This window comes from Canis lupus, chromosome 3 (assembly GCF_048164855.1).
Source record: "Canis lupus baileyi chromosome 3, mCanLup2.hap1, whole genome shotgun sequence".
Classification (NCBI taxonomy): Eukaryota; Metazoa; Chordata; class Mammalia; order Carnivora; family Canidae; genus Canis; species Canis lupus.
Window position 1 is genome coordinate 35,643,194 of NC_132840.1, and position 12,742 is coordinate 35,655,935.

General features: G+C 39.0%; 1 long non-coding RNA gene across 2 annotated transcripts in view; it reads right to left on the reverse strand.

The window, feature by feature from the left end:
- Positions 1 to 1,640: 1,640 nt before the first annotated feature.
- LOC140630364 (uncharacterized) overlaps positions 1,641 to 12,742 on the reverse strand; it is a 106,362-nt gene continuing 95,260 nt past the window's right edge. For both annotated transcript variants that reach the window (XR_012028131.1, XR_012028130.1), the window contains exons 3-5: positions 3,544 to 3,637; positions 2,151 to 2,311; positions 1,641 to 1,750 (exon numbers count right to left, since the gene is read on the reverse strand). This is a non-coding gene — a long non-coding RNA (uncharacterized lncRNA). The remainder of the gene's footprint in view (positions 1,751 to 2,150; positions 2,312 to 3,543; positions 3,638 to 12,742) is intronic.

Below are 12,742 nucleotides of genomic sequence, written 5' to 3' on the forward strand. Positions count from 1 at the left end.
ATGTTCTTTTTTTATGTGTCAAATACTACACAATACAATTAAAGATAACAAACAAACAAACAAAAAGGCCCATCTCCAGAGGGTCTCATAGTTCACTGGAGAAGGCAGATTCTAAACTCACTGTTTTAGGAAATTTGGCTCCAAAAAGGAGAAAAGAAAGGAGTCAGAGGTTAAAGGAGACAAAGAGTAACACTGAATGAGAGGGTTTTTATTGTGGGTTCTTTCTAGTTTTTTGGTTTTTTATTTATTTATTTATTTATTTTGTAGTAAGACTTAGCTAAGTGAGGTTTATAGCTTCTCCTACCCATGAAAGTACATTTTAATTATTTTATATTTATTTAAAATAACATATTTCTGCCTTCCTTCTGATACTAAGCCACATGAAATCAGGTCCATATCCGTGTGGTTCACCCTGTGCTATTCCACACAGTAGGTGGTCAAGATATGTTTGTTGACAGATTGTGTAGACTCTGGCATTACTTATTGTACCAGGTGCCATCAGGGCTTTGCCCATATCCTCTTGTCTTTACTTCAGTGCATACCAACTAAAACTCTAATTGCCAGATGCCAAATTTCTCTGCGTAAGGTCTCTCTCAAGCTTCTAAAACATGTTTTGTCTACCTACTTGGCAGGTAGTTAGTGCCAGGTAATTAATAGCTGCTAGAAGAAGATCTCAACCAATGACTGACAGAGTTGGTTTATAAAAGCCCTAGCCCCATCCCTTTTGGGTAGATTTACTGTATTCTGCACTGACTTTCAGAATTTCCCCAGCAGAATTTAGTTCCAGTTGCCCACAATGATACCTGGTTTGATGATGCATAATTTATTGCTACCTTTTCTTTGACTCACTTTACCATCCTCTTTTGATATTTCTTTATCCTCTGATAATAAACTACTTTCACCTTAACCCTAACTTCAGAGTATACCTCTGGGGCAACTGGAATTAAAATAGTTGCATACTACATACATAGGCATGGTTTTTTATTAATAAGTTTCCTTGTAGCCAGTGGAGTGAACAGAGCACTGGACTTCGTAGCAGACAGTCCTAGTTTATCCACTTATCAGCTAGGTAACCTTGAACAAATCACCTGATTGCTCTGAGGCTCATATTTCTTCATTTGAAATGTGCAGTTAATAAAATCTACCTCATAATATTCTTGCGAGGATAAAATAAAGTTAATAAAATATGTGAAAATACCTATCATAGAGGCCAGTGCATAGTGAGTACCTAGAGCATTAGTGTGTGCTGGTTGAGTGTAAGTATAAAGAACTCTTTCTTGTGCTGTGAATCATCATGCCTGCTTTATTTTTTTTTTCCTGTTGTAGAGTGGGGGTTATATTAACATGTCCAGTCAACATCAGGAATTGCTAATGGTTGGGAAATGGAAAGCTTGTATTGTTTCATCTCGAGGAGCATGCTTCTAATTAGCCAGAGCCTGTTTTATTTCAACATAAATGAGCAATGGCTCGGCGGATGGTCCCACTATTCCTGAGTCCCAATGTGCTCCAGAGGAAATGTACAACAAACACTTCAAAAAAAGCACATCGTCTTTTAATTTATATGGATTTCTCTTTTATTTGAGAATTGTTCCATGAAGTTTTCATGGCTTCATAGACTTTTAGGTCATAAAGAGACCACAGTGATCAAGAACAGTCAGACGCCATTGTTGTAAAGTTGAGGAATCAGAGGCTCCAGTAGCCTCTCTTCTCTTACAGTATTTCAGGAACAATGACAACCGTCTCCAAATATCTATAGGATTAATAAACAAGAGAACAGGAAGTTTTATTAAAGTGACTTCAAAAATTAAAGGTGGTGAGAGCATTCTGAATTCCACTGAAGAGGAAGCTTCTGTCAAGTAGAGCTGTTCACAACCAAAGAGATGACTTCAGCTCACCATCACTGGAGATACGCAAGAGGAGAGTGAACCTATATGGAGTACTCTACAAGGCATTTCTGCTCATGAAAGGGAGACTTAATTGGGCACTCGTGTACTTTCCCATTTTACGATCCTATAGTTTGGGATTCCTCCAGGAAATGCCTGCACAGTACAGAGCTTTCAGTATATGCTGAGTGAAAACCATGATTGATTACTATCAAACCCCATTGGGTCCCCTCAAGTTGCCTGAGAGATAATTAATTCTCATTTCACCTCTATGAGTCCCTTGGTTTTTCACACTGACACTCCATTTAGGTCCTGTTGATACCATTTCCAAGCAGGTGTTTGACACAGGTAGGGGACACAGGAGGCCAGGCCTGGCCACAGCGATGAAGATGGTTGCAGCAGCCATGTAAGTGCACCGCTTGGACCTCCTGTCAAGAAAGAATCTGCCATTTAGCTGTCAGGAGCAATAAATTGACAGCCTCTAGCCATTAGCAACTTTAGGATCCATCTTAGCTTTTAAGTCAAAGCCCTAGCATTCCCAGGGAGCCCTCACTGCTGACTGAGCATGGAAAATGTATCTAAGCCTCTCCATTTCAGCCTGGATTGGGACTCCTCTTTCAGGCTCTTTGCCCTATAGCTGTTGGACAAGTGACTTTTCAGACCTGATCTGCAGCTCTCCTGCCCTAGTCTTTCTTCTTACCTCCTTTCCTTTCCCAGGTGTCAGGTCTACATCACAGGCTGAGACTTTCCCTACCTGCCCCTGCTTCTCTTCCTATTACCTCTCACAGACACCAACCCCCAATAAATCTCTTACACTCCTAACCTGTCTCCACCTATACTTCTAGAAACACTAATTGACTCAATGGCTGACCCTGCAACTATGGTGCCTATGGCAAAAGGGAACAAGAATTCACATCCAAAAGAAGGAGAATCTGAATCACGAACACATCTGAGGAGATTGAGAAAGCAGGAAAGACACCTGAAGAATAGGATGTGCCACAAAGACCAGAAGGCAGCACCAAGGCTTTGAGAGGCAGAGCCTGGAGAGATCCCTTGAGAAAGAGTGCTGGGTGAGGAAGTGTTTCCATAGGAACCCACAGCCACACTGTCACTGCTCTGCAGACAGATGCCTCCTAATAATGCTTGATCTTTAAAGGGACCACAGAAAGGAAGGGAAACTGCCCATGCTCGATCCATTGACAATGACTTTCCAGAACAGGAAACACTGACATCAGCAAAGAGCTTGATAGATGTGGAAGTGCCAGCTTTTAGGGAGCAGATGATAAATACAGTTAATATATATTTTTTAAAGAACCTTATTTATTTATTCATGAGACACAGAGAGAGAGAGAGAGGCAGAGACATGGGCAGAGGGAGAAGCAGGCTTGCCTCAAGGAGCCCAATGTGAGACTCAATCCCGGGGCCAGAGATCACACCCAGAGCCAAAGGCAGACTCAACCTCTGAGCCACCCAGACATCCCAAGACAATTTATTGCATGCTTACTATGCATCAGGCACCATTCACTGTTGTAAGGTCATTGATTATCAGTTTCTGAGGTTCAAGAATCTGGAAGCAGCTTGCTAAATCATTTTGACTCCGAGTCTTTTGTGAGGTTGCAGAGAAGCTGATAGCCAGGGTTGTAGTCAATTTGAAACTCACCTGGGACTGGAGGATCCACATCCAAGATCATTCCTGTGGTTCTTGTCAGGCCTCAGTTCCTCACCATGAAGGCCTTTCCATAAGGTTGTCTGACCTGGCAGCAGATCCAAGACAGAGAGGTTGCCAAATGTGGAAGCCACTGCCTTTCAAACCCTAATCTCAGGGGTGAATTGCCTTCCTTTATGCCATATCTTATCACCACACAGCCCAAACCTCATATAATGCAGGAAGCATTACACCAGGGCATGGACACCAGGCCAGGAGACAGGGGTCGTCCAGAATATCTTGGAGGTTGACTGCCACAACCTCTAGAACAATAATATAAAGTAGATATTTTACCAGTGAGGAAACTGAGGCACAGAGAAACTACAAGACAGGTGACAGAGTAACGATTTGAGCTGACAGTCTATGTTCCTCACCATTTTAAGTACTGTCTCCCTAAGTGGAGGACCAGGAGGCAAAGAAGGAAGGGGGTGGCTGTGTTTAAACTTGAAATTGTGAGTTGTTAAGAAAGCATGTCATAGGTAGTGATAATTTGTACAGAGGTATACAGCTAAACAGAGCAATTCTTCATTATCAAGGTGCATTTTACACCAAATTCACATATACAGAATATTTTCCCATTTTTCAGACAACAAAATAAAAATTTAAAAAACTAGGTGCTTTACCCATAGTTACACAATCAGTACACAGTGGAGTGAAACTCTGACCTTCATTTCTGAGTACAGAGCTCTTATCTATACCCTAGCTGTTCTTTCTGCTAAAGAAAAGGATAGATATTTCAAATTCTCTGGGGTAATAAATAAGATAACTAAAGTGAGGAAGAACACCTAGCAACTTGTAAATTGGTTAGTTGTGAAATAAAGGAGGCTTGCACTAAAGAAGAGACTTTGTTTCTTTTTCCCCCCCAGTGTTTCTTAAAGTATGATATACATACAAAAAAGTGCACAGAAGTGTGTGGCTGGTTAGATTTTGTAAACTTAAACAAACTAAATGAAAAAACACCCATAACTATTCATTCCCAAATCTCCTTTGCTCTGTCTCTCTGTCCCTAATTCGCATACAGTAACCACCATGCAGATTTACATAATCATAGATTTGTTTCACCTGCTTTTGTAATTTATATAAATGTAATCCTATACTTTCTGCAACTGGCTTCTTTCACTTGATATTATGTTCATGAGATTCATCTATATTGTTGTATCTACCTGTTGTTGTGTAGTATTCCACTGTGTGAATACATAATTTTTAAACTGTACCAGAGGTTGGCAACCTATATTCAAATTTGGCCCATGTCCTATATGTCTATACAGCCTGCAAGGTAAGAATGATCTGTGTATTTTTGAACATTTTTTTAAAGATTTTATTTATTTATTCATGAGAGACACTGAGAGAGAGAGAGGCAGAGACACAGGCAGAGGGAGAAGCAGGCTCCATGCAGGGAGCCCAATGTGGGACTCAATCCCGGGACTCCAGGATCATGCCCTGGGCCAAAGGAAGGCGCTAAATTGTTGAGCCACCCAGGGATCCCCTATTCTTGAACATTTTTAAAAAGCCAAAAGCATTATTTATAATAGCCAAGATATGGAAGCAACCCAAGTGTCCATAATAATGAATGGATGAAGAAGATGTGTGATACATACATGTGCATGCAATGGAATGTTACTCAGCCATAAAAAAGAATGAGATCTTGCCATTGACAACATGGATGGACCTAGAGGGTGTTATGCTAAGTGAAATAAGCCAGAGAAAGACAAATACCATATCATTTCACTTATATGTGGAATCTGAAAAGCAAAACAAATGAATAACAAAAAGCCAGACTCTCAAATACAGAGAATAAGCTGATGGTTGCTAGGTGTTGGGGGGAAGGTGTTGAAATAAAGGGTATTAAGACATATAGATTTCCATTAAACTTCCAGTTTAAAAATAAAAAAGTCACAGAGATGAAAAGTACAGTATAGGAAATATAGTCAATAATATTGTAATAACATTCCATGGTGATCATGCTTATCATGATGAAGCACTAGATATAGAATTGTTTTTGGTTTTTTTTTTTTTAAGATTTTATTTATTTATTCATGAGAAACAGAGATGGAGAGGCAGAGACACAGGCAGAGGGAGAAGCAGACTCCATACAGGGAGCCTGACGTGGGACTCGATCCCGGGTCTCCAGGATCACGCTCTGGGCTGAAGGCGGCACTAAACCACTGAGCCACCCGGGCTCCCCCTGGATATAGAATTGTTGAATTAATATGTTGTATACTTAAAATTAATATAACATTGTATATTAATCATACTTCTTTAAAAACTTTAAAAATAAGTATGACAAAAATTCAAAAAAGAAAAGAATAATACTGTACAGCACATAAAAATTACATGAAATTTACATTTTTAGCTAATCTGGCTATGCCCTTGCCTTGATCAAATATTTCTGGGAACTCACTATCACCTGTAGCAGTGCTCTCCAATCTTTTTTTTAAATTGAGATATAATTAACGTGACAATCTTTTTGATTCTGCACTTCTACATTTTTGTTCATAGATAACATTTTATTGGGCCACACCACACTCACTCTTTTTCCTATTACCTATGGCTGCTTTCACACTACAATGGCAGGGAGGCAGTTGCAACAGAAAGCTTAGCTTATCAGCACTCTTGCTTTGCACTGTTGCTGGGGTGCTGCAAAGAGAAGTAAAGTAATTATAAGGTAATTTTTGCCTCTTGGTCCTTGCAGTTTGAATATTGATTACCTGGCCTTTCACAGAAAAGTTTTGCTGAGCTCTGAGCTACAGTAATGATGAGGATTTGAGTAGTTTCTATTTGGATACTATTATGAATAGGGCCGCTTTGAACATTCTGGTTGATGTTTTTGGTGAACATCTGAAAGCATTTACTTTGGGCACATACCTAGGAGTGGAATTGCTGACTAGTGGATGGCGTTCAGCTTGGTGGGTACTGGCAAAGTAGCTTGTGCTCATTTGACACTCTAACTAGCAGCATATGAGAATCACAGTTGCTCCATATTCCTACCAATAATTGGTATTTTCTGTCTTCGTTCATTTAACCAACTCTTAAATGGGTAGTGGTAATGTGAGAATGGTTTTGAATTGATAATTACAAACTCTTTGTTTAGGCTATGCCAAAAGCTGTGCTAACAATTTCACCTACATTATCACTTTATTGGCAAGTCCATTTCACTGATGTGGAAATAATGTTCAACAAGGCTAAGAAATTTTAAGGTCACTGATATTAAGTGGCAAAATCAAGGCTCAAACTCAAGTCTGATTGACTTCATAGCCTACATCTCTTCTACTGCATGACATCATCCATCTATGTGACAATGTGATAGGATGTTACACCCTTGGAAAGTATCAGCAACTGAGTGGTCGCTAATTGGCATTTAAAATTTGTTAGGAAAAGGGATGCAGCAGAGCTACAAAAGGTGGGTATGGGAAAAGTATGGGCAAATACACCCTCATTTCTGCTGCCTCCTGCTACAGTGGTTAACTGGACCCTTTTTGCTTCCCTCCAGCCCTCTGGCTGGTTGTGTTTATTACATGCTCTGACAGTTGAAGCCCATGGTGAAAAATGATAACAGATTTGTATTCTCAAGATCATCTCCAGATGCTGGCCAGAAGCACCTCTGGATTCATGAAATATTTGTCTTTAGTATTTCTTGAAGATGGATGATTGGAAAAAAAAAATTCTAGGAACATTTCAGTATAAATCACAGGGAATTCCTTCCTTTGGCAATCTGGAATGCATTTCTCTATTTCTTTAAGAAGAATAATGTGTGTATTAATAACTTGGTTGGAATGGAATCTGGGCCAAGAGGAGATGATCACGAAAATCATTATTGATGGTTTCTTGTAGCCAAACACTCTGTTCCCCCAAACCTGGAGTCTGTCATCCGCAGGTGAAAGGCCACATTGGAGTCACTTGCATGAATCCCCTCTCCTCTATCCTCACTGCTATTTCTCCACCCAATTTTTCGGTCTGAATTGGAAAACCCTCACATCAGGTTCATTAACGTACCCCCTGCTTCTGCATAGGCATTCAAGTTGACACTAGAGTTGTCCTGCTAATCTGGCTATGCCCTTGCCTTGATCAAATATTTCTGGGGACTCACTATCACCTGTAGCAGTGCTCTCCAATCTTTTTTTTTAATTGAAATATAATTAACATGACAATCTTTTTGATTCTGCACTGCTACACATGAAAATGGCATTTATTTATGAATATATATTGTTTACATTTATGTTTGACATGTTTATGAATTTATATGTCTCACATGTAAATTTTTTTAAAATACTTATTTTTTAAAGGATGAGGTAATAGATACCAGAGGTCAGCAAACATTTTCTGCAAAGGGTCAGATAGTAAAGATTTTAGGCTTTACAAGCTGTAAGGTGTCTGTTGCAACTCTCAACTCCGCCAACTACTCAACTCAACCATAGGTAAACAAATGGATTTGGCTGTGTTCCAATAAAACTTTTATTTACAAAAACAAGCAGCAGGCCAAATTTGGCCTGGGGTCCCTACTTTGTGGACGCCTGATACACACCTTTGGCCACTTCAGATATGATGTAAATTTGAATTCAGGAACTCAAATACTTCTGATTTCTTGTTCTATCCCGGCTGTGCATCTACTTTGTTCTCCCTACACCTACAGTGTCCTGCTTTCCAGACAACTACTGCTTATAATACAAAAGTGAACACTGGCCCACATCAAGGTCCAAGTTTGACAGGTGTAGTCCATGCACCCACACAAAGAGCCCTATTCTTTCTTGATTCCAGAAGGAATTCCCCAGAAGAAATTCACTGGCCTAACTCTGTGTGCCTTTCTCATTTCAATAACACTGTATTACCTGGAACTGCTACCACAATCACTCAAATAGAAAGAAAAGGGTAAGTTCTCCCAAAAGCCATATAGGCGAAGAATCTTCTCAGATATCTTCTACCATAAAGGGTAGCAAAGAGAAGGAAGTGATTATCACAATGGTCTGGATCACTTTCAGAAAGGAGAACAGTTGTAGCTATAAAAAGAACTCGAGAGACACATTGTCATATATTGCTAATCACTGTTGTGCACACAACACAGGTGGTTTCTTTTTTTTTAAGGCAGGTTATCAACTTCTTTTAGGCCCTTTGTCAGAATGAATGACTTAGGTTATGCTATGATAACAAACAACTCTAAAATCTCAGTAACTTGAGGAAACATGCATGCATGCACGCAGTGTGAATAAGAATAGCTTCTTATTCAATCAAGAGTTGGTCCAGAGCTCTGCTCCACTCTTTCTATCAGGAATACAGGTATACTGAGCAACCCCTAACGTTCCCCCATAGCATGGAGAAAGGAAAGTGGAAATTATGCAATGGTCTTTAAAGGTTTCTTCCCACAAGCGACACACATAACATTCACTCACATTTAATTTGCGTAAGCAGTAAGCTTCAAAGGGTCTGATGTGCGATTAAGCTGTGTGCTTGGATTGTACTGCTGGTACCAATTACTTGCTGCCCTTCTGTAAAAGGATTACATGTCCCCACCCACTGTCATCTGATTATAGGTCAAGTGTTCTTCCCCACTTCATTGATACCAGGCTCAGCCAATGAAATGGAAGCAAAAGTGATACATGTCACATTTGAGCAGAAAATTTAGAGCCATCTGAATGTTTTTGTTGTTGTCCATTTGTCACAAGAATGATATATCCTCAGTAGGAGCTGTTTATGCAGCACAAATTCTAGAATGAGGAAGATTCATGGAGTGGAGCCATGTTCTATCTATAGCCAACAGGTAACATGTGTGAGAAATAAATTCTTGTTGTTGTAAATCATTGATAGTGTGGAGTCATGTGTTACAGCAATACAACCTAGAAAAAGATGATTAATACAGAAAAGCACCAGAAATGTCAATAAATAGTCCTAATGACTAATAAGGTCAGCCAAAATTTTTACTTTACTCTGCTTTCTGCACACACACACACACACACACACACACTCTTCTTCATAGAGTCACCCCAAAAGTCTAACAGTGCACTGAAGCAAGCACAGAGTTCAGCGCATCTAGATGTGATAGTTATCTAGGGCTACCATAACAAATACCAGAGACTAGGTGGTTTAAACAATAGAAATTTATTTTTGCACAGTTCTGGAAGCTAGAAGTCCAGATCAAGGTGTTGCCAGGCTTAGTTTCTTTCAAGGCCTCTCTTCTTGGCTTGTAGATGGTTATCTTCTCCCTAGGCCTTCAACATGGTCTTGCTTCTTGCCAGTCTGTGTTCTAATCTCTTCTTATAAGGATATCAGTTATCTTGGATTAGGGCCCACCTATATGAACGCATTCTACCTTAATTACCTCTTTAAAGACCTTATCTCCAAATACAGTCACATTCTGAGGTACTGGGGGTTAGAATTTCAGCATATGAATTTTAAAGGGACACAGTTCAACCTATAACACTGGGTGATATGCAGCAATCTCTTCATCAGAGCATTATGTAAGATGGTGTCTTTATTAGGTCCAGATGTGGCTTCTCTTGATCCAGAGAGCTCTGCACTATAAAGACAAATTATCTGTCCTCCACACACCCAATATACAACAGAATAGAAAAACCACAGTAAATAATTCCATTTAGAAAAGGAAACTAAAGGAGACACATAGCAGACACTGTCCCATAGTAAATCTGAAATCCTACTGGGCAGAAATCTTGAAGGTCCCTACTTAGGAGTGGGGAATGTGCCTAAATCATGCCTGACTCCACACCTGAGGAGTAAGATCCCTTGTACTTTGTTCCCCATTGTCCTTGGCTATGATCCCTGGAGATTATTACCTTTCCATTATTCTTTTAGGTCACATCTGAAGGTAGGTTTGGGCAGTATGTTCTGAGGTTGATAAAGGGGCAGGAGGGGCTAGACTATTTTATTAGTCTACTGTCTGCCCATAGAATTTAGTGGTCTCAGGGATTTTTTTTTTTTTTTTAAGATTTCATATATTTATTTGACGCAGAGGGAGAGCACAAGTAAGGGAGCGGCAAAGAGAGAAGGAGAATCAGACCCTCTGCCCAGCAGGGACCCTGATGCGGGGCTTGATTCCAGGACCCCAGCATCGTGACCTACAGCTGAAGGCAGATGTCTAACCAAATGAGCCACCCAGGCGCCCTTGGGAATTACTTTAAAGTTCAGATAGTCAGAATCCCTTTTAACACAGGCAATTTTGTTGTTGTTTTGGGGAGTCTTTTGCCTATTTGTCTGTGTGTGTGTTTTGTTTGTTTGGCAGTATAACAGTATCAAAATCTTTGTCAGTGTTTCTCTCATGGCACTCAGCTCTATATGCAGATAATCCACATTATTATCAGTCACCAGGGAGATGTAAATTAAAAACACAATGAGATACCACTGCTCACTAATTAGAACAGCTACAATTACAGACTAAGAATGCCAAGTGTTGATGAGGAGATAGAGAAAGTGGAATTCTCTAACACTGCTGGGGGAAATGTAAAATAGTAATTCTACCTTGGAAAAGTATTTAGCAGTTTTTTAAAATGCTTAACACCATCCATAATCTCCAGCCATTTCACTTCTAAGTATTTACTCAAGTAATTTAAAAAGAATGCATTCTTGAGACACACAACAACATGGGTGAATCTCAAAATCAGTATGTCAAGTGAATGAAACTATAGACACAAGAGAATGCATACTATAGGATTCCGTTTACATAAAGTTCAAATCAATCCATAGGGACAAAAATAATATCAATGGCTGCCTAGGGTGGAGGGGTACAAGAAGGGATGAACTGCAAAGAAGAATGAGGCATCTATGGGGGATGATGTAAATGTTTTTTAGCACCATGGCTGAGGTAGTTCACAGGCATATACAGTTTTCAGCATTCATTAGATTATGAAATTTAAATAGATGCAGTTTAACATATGTAAATAATTCCTGAGTAAGGAAAACATTGAAATTCTAAGATTTTCCTAATCAATCTCATGAAGATTTATTCCTATATTTTTCATTTAAGAGTTTTATAGTTTTAGTGCTTGCATTTAGGTCTATGATCAATTTTGAGTTAATTTTTGGGTATAGTATGAGCATATAGATATCCAGTTGTCCCACTTGTTGAGTTAACTCTCCTTTTCCCATTGAATAGTCTTGGCACTGTTGTTAAAACTCAACTGGCCTAAATTCAAGAGTTTATTTATGCACCCTTTGTTCTATTGCATTGATCCATATATATTTATCCTATACTAGTACCATCCTTCATTTTCTTGCCTTTTTGTCCTGGCCAGAACCTCAAACACAATGTTGAATAAATGTAGCAAGAGTAAACATTGTTGTTTTGTTCTTGATTTTAGAGGCAAAGCATTCAATCTTAATTATGATGTTATGTGCAGGTTTTTGAAGATGCCCTCTATCAAGTCAATGATGATTCTTCCAATTCCTAGTTTTATGAATATTGAATTCTATCAAATCCTTTTTTATATCTATTGGAATTATCATGTTTTTAAATCTTTCATTTGTTACTATGATGAGTTGTATGATTAATTTTCAAATGTTACACCAACCTTACATTCCTGAAATAAATCCCAATTGGTCAGGAGGCACTGTTCTTTATTCATTGACTCTCTCCTTGTTAGGGTTGTGCCCTAACACTCTGGTGGCTCTGGTTACCCCAGGGCTCTTTCACCTGGTTCATCTGTTCAAAACAATGGCAGGGATTTCTATCAGAATTTTTGTCACTTGGTGCCACCTCTATCATGATTGTACTTTCAAAGTAAAGCCACAGAAAAACAAGGAATGCATCCTATTTGGTTCCCTCATCTCACTTCAATTCCTCTCTCAAATCTGCTGCCTTTGTTCAGTCTCCATAGCTTTTGGTTCCTGTTTTATAATTTTTTTTTAGAGTTCTGTTATATGCAGCAAGTCACTACTCCATTCCGAGGGTGAAATCTTAATTCAATTTTTAAAATTTAACAATTTCCATCTAGTTTATGTTCAAATGTATAACTTTAAACTTTTATGAAGTCACTAACTGAGAACAATAAAGATGTTTTTCTAAACACACAAAGTCTGAGATTACATTTTACAATTCCCAAGCTCTCATTTTATTTCATCCTCAGCATCCAGTTTAATTTCCTATTTTGTTTTGGCCACACATTATTGAGAAATCCTGATTTATATGGGTATATGGCTGCAAAAATAGAGT